The following is a 6,296-nucleotide window of genomic DNA, read 5'->3' as shown; positions in this document are numbered from 1 at the left end:
TGTTGTTTGGCGGGCCCGGGCTGGGGATTCGAACCCGCCACCTTAGGTGTATGTGGCTGGCACCTTAGCCGCTTGAGCCACAGGCGCCGAGCCAGCACTTTCTGTTTTTTGCTTGCCAGCACCCACCTTCACCATTTAAGTGTCCAGCCCCAGACCACTCCCTTCCCCCACACTGGGGCTTGTATTTCACACTCAGGAAACTCTTCCCTGTGGAAGCTCTCCCCAAAAGCACTTGCAGTCCCAGCTCCTTGGGAGGGTGAGGCAGGGGGATCGCTTGAACCCGGAATTCAATGCTTCAATGCCAGCCTGGGCAACACAGTGTAACACCTTCTCAAAACAAACAAACAAAAAACAAAGCTCTCCGCTCTCTGTCCTTCCCAACCTAAACTTTCTACGCAACCTCAGCACGTGTATCCCTGAGAGGCCCCAGAATTTCCCTAAAATGAAGATAATGGGATGGGAGACAAGAGTGTAAAGACCTCCTCCATGTTCTAATCCTGGCTTTGCTATCCACAGAATGTGACCGTCAACATTTCATTTATCTCTCCATGTCTCAGTCTTTCGTCTGTGAAACGTCAGGGCTGAGTTTGACAAACTAAAGAAACTGCTTCTTTGAAATCCTAGTCTTGAGCTATTTAAGGTTCCTTAGTGATACTGAAAGCGTCCCTGGTTGTCTTTCAGTTTGACTTTCTGTAGCCTAAAGAAGCGGTCCCCACTCGTTTTGGCACCAGGGACGGGTTTCAGGGAAGACAATTTCCCCCCGAGGGGACTGGGGAGCGGGGTAGGGGGCAGGAGGGACGAGGGGAGGTGGCGGAGCTCTGTGGAGGGGTTGGAGACCGCGGGCCAGGGACAGACAGGTCTTCCTCACTTGCTTCTCCCAATTGCTCAGGTGGAGAGACAGCCGGATCTGAAATATTTTGGTCTTTGTCGCCCCCATGAGGCCTAGGCGAGAGGAGGATTCCTAGGGACCCCAGGTATCCAATAAAGAGATCTCTCCCTCTCCCTCTCCCCCTCTCCCTCTCTCCAATAAATACAGGCTCACACCTGTAATTCCAGCACTCTGGGAGGCTGAGGGTTGTGGATTGCTTGAGCTCAGGACTTGGAGACTAGGAGTTGTTTAACAAGAGACCCGGTGTCTGTTGTGTAGGAATGGGGCTTGTGCAGTAAACCACAAAATGGAGCTAGTCTGGCCCTCTAAAAATAGAAAAACTAGCAAGGCTTAGTGTCCAGCACCTGTAGTCCCCACTACCTGCGGAGACAGGAGGATCACTTGAGCCCAAGAGTTTCAAGTTGTTATGAGGTATGACACCACGGCACTCTACCTAGGTTGACAACGTGAAACACAAAGAGAAAAAACAAACAGGCCGAGCGAGGTGGCTCACGCCTGTAATCATAGCACTCTGGGAGGACGAGACTGGTGGTTCAGCGACGGGTCTGAGCAACAGGCCGACCCAGTCTCTAAAAATAGCCGTATGTTGTGGCGGGTCCCTTTAATCCCAGCGACTCAGTAGGCTTGAGCCCAAGAGTTTGAGGCTGCTGTGAGCTATGATATTACAGCACTCTACCGAGGGCAACAAAGTGAGACTCTGTCACCAACCAACCAACCAACCAACAAAAACAAATACCAGTTTATGTTAAACAGAGGAACAAAAGGCTCTTGGAACCTTTCCTTCCAGGTTGTGTTTCCAACCGGACGGCTTTCTCGAGAACACCCTGCTACTCATTGCCAGCCCTGTCTGTACTTAGGGCAGCTTGAAGGTCAAGTAGCGTCTCTTCCTTAGTTCTTGGAAGCGAACGCCTGGGCGGCTGCTCCTCTTTACGCACAGAGGGAAGGTGCCATGCTGGTAGCAGCGGTCACGGAACTTGAGGACCGAGCGCTAAGAGGGGAGGGTCCTCCAGGGAGCCTGGCGCAGTGCTCGGGCGGGCCTGGGAAACTGTAGGTGGGAAAGACTGCACCCTACTGACTCGTTGGGCACAACTGGGGGAGGGTCGCTGGGAATAGAAAAGAAACGGAAACCAAGGAGGCCTGGGGTCGGGGGAGAGCTTTGAAAGGGGTGGTGCGGAAGCGATGGAGTAAGGGAGATACAGGCTTTGGCAGGTAAGAGACTTACGAGGAACGGAAACACTCATTGGTGTGTCGGAGAAGGATGAAAGGAAGGGGTGTTTGAGTTCGAGGGGAAAAGAAAAACTGGGGATTATGGGGAGATCGTAGAAGAGAGGAGGAGGATCTCCTGAGGAGGGAGGAATAGGGATGCCAAGAAGAGAAACCTCCTGAGAGGCACAAAAGGAGACGGAGGGCCAGACATTAAAGAAAAGTATGGTCCATACGGATCTAAGGGGACGCTAAGCAGATTTTCAGGACACATCATAGGAATTTTGGTTGACGATGCCAGGGACTTGTGCAGCGTCCTGGGAATGTGGAGAAGCAGCAACGTTACAGTAGGGTGTGGGCACATAGAGGCCCAGGGGAAGTTCCACAGCTGCTTGGAGAGATGAGGGATTTAAGGAGGAGGGGAGTGGAGGATGAAATAGGTAAGCAAAGATGGGGGATACAGAGTTTTTTTTGTTTTTTTTTTTGTTTTTTGAGACAGCCTCACTTTGTCGTTCCTGGTATAGTGCCATGGTGTCATAGCTCACAGCAACCTCAAACTTTTGGCTCAATTGATTCTCTTGCCTCAGCCTCCCAAGTAGCTGGGACTACAGGCGCCCACCACAACGCCCAGCTGTTTTTAGAGATGGGGTCTTGCTCCAGCTCAGAGCTGGTCTTGAATTCGTGAGCTCAGGCAATCTGCCTGCCTCGGCACCCAGAGTGGGTGATAAAGAGTTTACTGGCTATCTCAACCCTTAGTTTACCTCTCCTCACTTTTAATTTTTTTAGAGTGGGGTCTTGCTTGTCGCTCAGGCTTCATTTGAACTCCCAGGCTCAAGCAATCCTGCCTCAGCCTCCATAGTAGCTGGGATTACAGACTCTAGCCACCATGCCTGCCTAGTTTTTCTATTTTTAGTAGAGACAGGGTTTTGCTCTTGCTCAGGCTGGTCTCCAACTCCTGAGCTCGAGGGAGCCTTCTGCCCGAGCCTCCTAACTAGCTGGGACTGCAAGAGTGAGCCATACCACCTGTCAGACCCTAGGTTTTATCTGTGCACCTGCTGGGGTTTGTGATGGAAGAGTTCTCTGTTGTCTCTAGCCCCATTTCTAAAATGGGAATGAATTATATCATTCTTGTGACCAGTTGTGGTGATTTGCCATATCTGCTAAGATGTCTGTTCTCTTACCTGGTTATTCTTTGTTTCTTCCTCTCAATGTTTTTTTTCTTCTTCCTTTCAACTTTAAAATAGGCACGGTGCTAGGATTTGTCTCAAATCAGGATGAAATGGACATCTCTTTTGTCCTTACCTGTGTTCCTAAGCTCAAATTGTCACTAACTTAATGACCACTACTGGGTACTCTATACATATACTTCTGTGGCTGAACGGGGCAACTCAGGAGGAGGCAAAAAGAGATGAGCCAGTTCACTGGTCCCCAGTGTTTGCATGGCTTTAAGAGCTCCTTGCACGTGGGGAGCCACCTCCCACTTGAATCTCTGGCCCTACATCTGTGCCATCAGTAGCGAGGCTCTCAAGCACTTCAGTTATCTCCCAAGGCATCACTTCATACACCAGCCCAGGCTGGGTAGGCTCACACCTGCCCATTCTGCCCTTAGCAATTATAAGATGCCCAGCAGCTGGCCCAGCACATTGAGGTCCACTATACAGGATGGTGGAGAGGTGACACGGGCTCCATGGAGTCTCTTGTTTCTGGTACAGTCACATAGTCCTGGTTGCACTGTTCACTTGCTGTGTGACTTGAAACAAGTGACTTCTTTTCCAGGCCTCAGTTTCCTCCCTGGCAAAATAGTAACTGACTTATGGTCCCCGAACCCCTCATCTTCCTACTCAACATCCAGCCATCCTGGCCAGAGGTGAAAGGTACGGGCTTACTCTTAGATCCCTGTCTGTTACCCCCTCTTTATAGACTGGTATCAGTGTCCTATGCTGGAATTCAGTTTGTCCATCTGTAAAAATGGAACACAGCTCCCATTTCAGGGTGCACTGGATGAAATGAGACATCAGAATGTGAGGGGTGGTAGGTAGGCTACAAAAGTAGTACATGTGGCTTTATTAATTCTTGGTGGAAACTCACGGTACCTATTGTGACAGGATCAGATAAATTTTATTTTTGATCCTAATTGCTGTAGTTGAGCAGGAACCTGAACCCACTAGGAACCTTACTCTTCCGGGTTTGAGTTTCTGGTCGGAGTACTTTAAGGCTGCTGTGCGGCTCCCTCTATGAATCGGTCCCCGCCTCCGGCTCAAGAAGTTGCAGTATTCCCGGAAGTTCCCGGCTCAGCCACTTCCGGACCCAAAAGTTTGCTGCGACTAGGTACGGAGGAAGGTGCCGGGGAAGGTAGCAGGCCCAGGAGCGGCGACCAAAGGAGCAGCGGAGGACTTGAGTCTGGGCCGGCGTGGACCCCAGGGCAGCGGCTGGGGAAGACTGAGAAGCACCGCGAGGGACAGTTGGGGAGGCGCTGCGGAGACCGGGGGAGGTCAAGAGGAGAGCGGGTAGCGCATTCCTTGGACCCCTGCTGATCCAGAGGCACAGGCCTGGGGTTAACTTTATTCCCCAAGGCGGGGAAGGGGGCTGTCAAATTCGAAAGCCAGATCAAGAGGGAGGAATAATGGACCTTGGGAAGAGGCAGTCGTTCAGGAAAGGTTCCTGAAGGAGGCAGGTCCCAGACTTCAGGATGAGAAGGTTTGGGCTGCTGGAGAGAGGTGAGAATGCTAGAGTAGGGGTCACTCTGCCACGCTTGTTGGAGATCCGAGGTAAGACTCTGGCCCTTTTGAGGGCTCAGTAGTGTGATTCTGATGGCCAGCCTCCCGGGACTATTGAGAGGATTAAGCGCGACCCTGGATGTGAACACTCAGTGTGAACTGAAGTTTGGGGGACACGAGTAACCTGTCACAGATGAGGCTGGAGGGACAGAGATGTTGCTGGGGGTTCATGCGTTTATTTGGTAGTGTTTGGGGGCTGGAATGAGAATCCTAGACAGAATGAGCCAGTGTGAATGGAGAAGTCAAGATGAGTCATTGTAGTTGTCTGATCAGGATTGGGAAAGGTCGCTGATGCGAGGTTGTGAGAGGGCTTGAATGCTGGGCTAAGGGGTTTATAGTGTGGGCACATCTCTGGGAAAATTTAAAGTAGTGAAGGTGTTAGATCCTTCTGGAGCTGGTGGACTGGTGAGTAGGGTGTACAGGAGGTGCCCAGCCATCTTGGGGGGGTTAAAGTACACAGGATTCCAGAAGACTAAGGAGGAGGTGGCAAGTAGATGCAAGGGGAAGAATTGCCAGGCAGAGGGAAACACATGAACCTTTGCATGTGGAGCTGTGCAAATTCAAGGTCTGGCTGGGGAATCTGAGATGCCATGTGCAGTTGGAGCACAGGAATGAGATGTGAGGTGGAGAAGTGGCCAGATCACCTCACAAAGGGCTTCCAATTCTAAACAGGAACTTGGGCTTGGTCCTGAGGGCTCTAGGGGCCGCAGAAAGGTTTTGAATGATCCAGAAGTCACATTCAACACAGCAGTGTGCCACTGTGGGCGGAGAACTGGCAGTCAGGATCCCAGGAAGAAAGTTGGTGTGGAGGCCCGGGTGAGTTAAGGAAGGGACCACAGCTGGGGCTTATTAACTGATGAGATTGCATGGCTCTTCAGGACATTTCAGGGGGGCAGAAGTGCTAGAACTCAGGGCCTGTCCAGCTTTGGGGAGAAGGGAAGGAAAGGAGACGTTTGAGGTTCTGGACTTGTGTAGGTGTTGGCGCTTCATCATGGTCATCTCCCTTGGGATTAGCAGGTGTTTTCTTTGTGTGTGTGTGTGTGTGTGTGTGTGGCAGGACATAATGCTTGCCTTTTGGATAGGGTGATGAAATTCATTCATTGATTAATTCAACTAATTTTGAATTGGTCCTCTACCCTCTGCTGGGACCTTCCCTAGATTCTGAGGGTAGAAGGTTGATCAAGGTGAGGCTGGACCTGCCTTCCTGGAGAGTGAGAAAGGCAGGTAGTAGAATAGCAGATCAATAACTATATAAGGCATGTGAGCTTGGTGCCTGTAGCTCAGTGGTTAGGACACTGGCCACATACACCCAACCCGGGCCTGCTAAACAACAATGATGACAACTGCAACAAAAAATAGTCGAGTGTTGTGGCAGGCCCTGTAGTCCCAGCTACTTTGGAGGCTGAGGCAAGAGAATCGCTTAAACA

General features: G+C 51.1%; 1 protein-coding gene across 1 annotated transcript in view; it reads left to right on the top strand.

The window, feature by feature from the left end:
- The first annotated feature begins 3,072 nt into the window (after positions 1-3,072).
- Positions 3,073-6,296, top strand: part of ZNF580 (zinc finger protein 580) — a 9,829-nt gene continuing 6,605 nt past the window's right edge. The window contains exon 1 of the mRNA XM_012813472.2: positions 3,073-4,860. The gene's annotated coding sequence lies outside the window, so the exon portion shown is untranslated. The remainder of the gene's footprint in view (positions 4,861-6,296) is intronic.

This window comes from Otolemur garnettii, unplaced genomic scaffold (genome assembly GCF_000181295.1).
Source record: "Otolemur garnettii isolate 467f Iridium unplaced genomic scaffold, OtoGar3 scaffold00264, whole genome shotgun sequence".
In the NCBI taxonomy this organism is placed as follows: domain Eukaryota; kingdom Metazoa; phylum Chordata; class Mammalia; order Primates; family Galagidae; genus Otolemur; species Otolemur garnettii.
The sequence above is the reverse complement of the archived record's forward strand: the minus strand, read 5'-3'. Positions and strand labels throughout refer to the sequence as shown.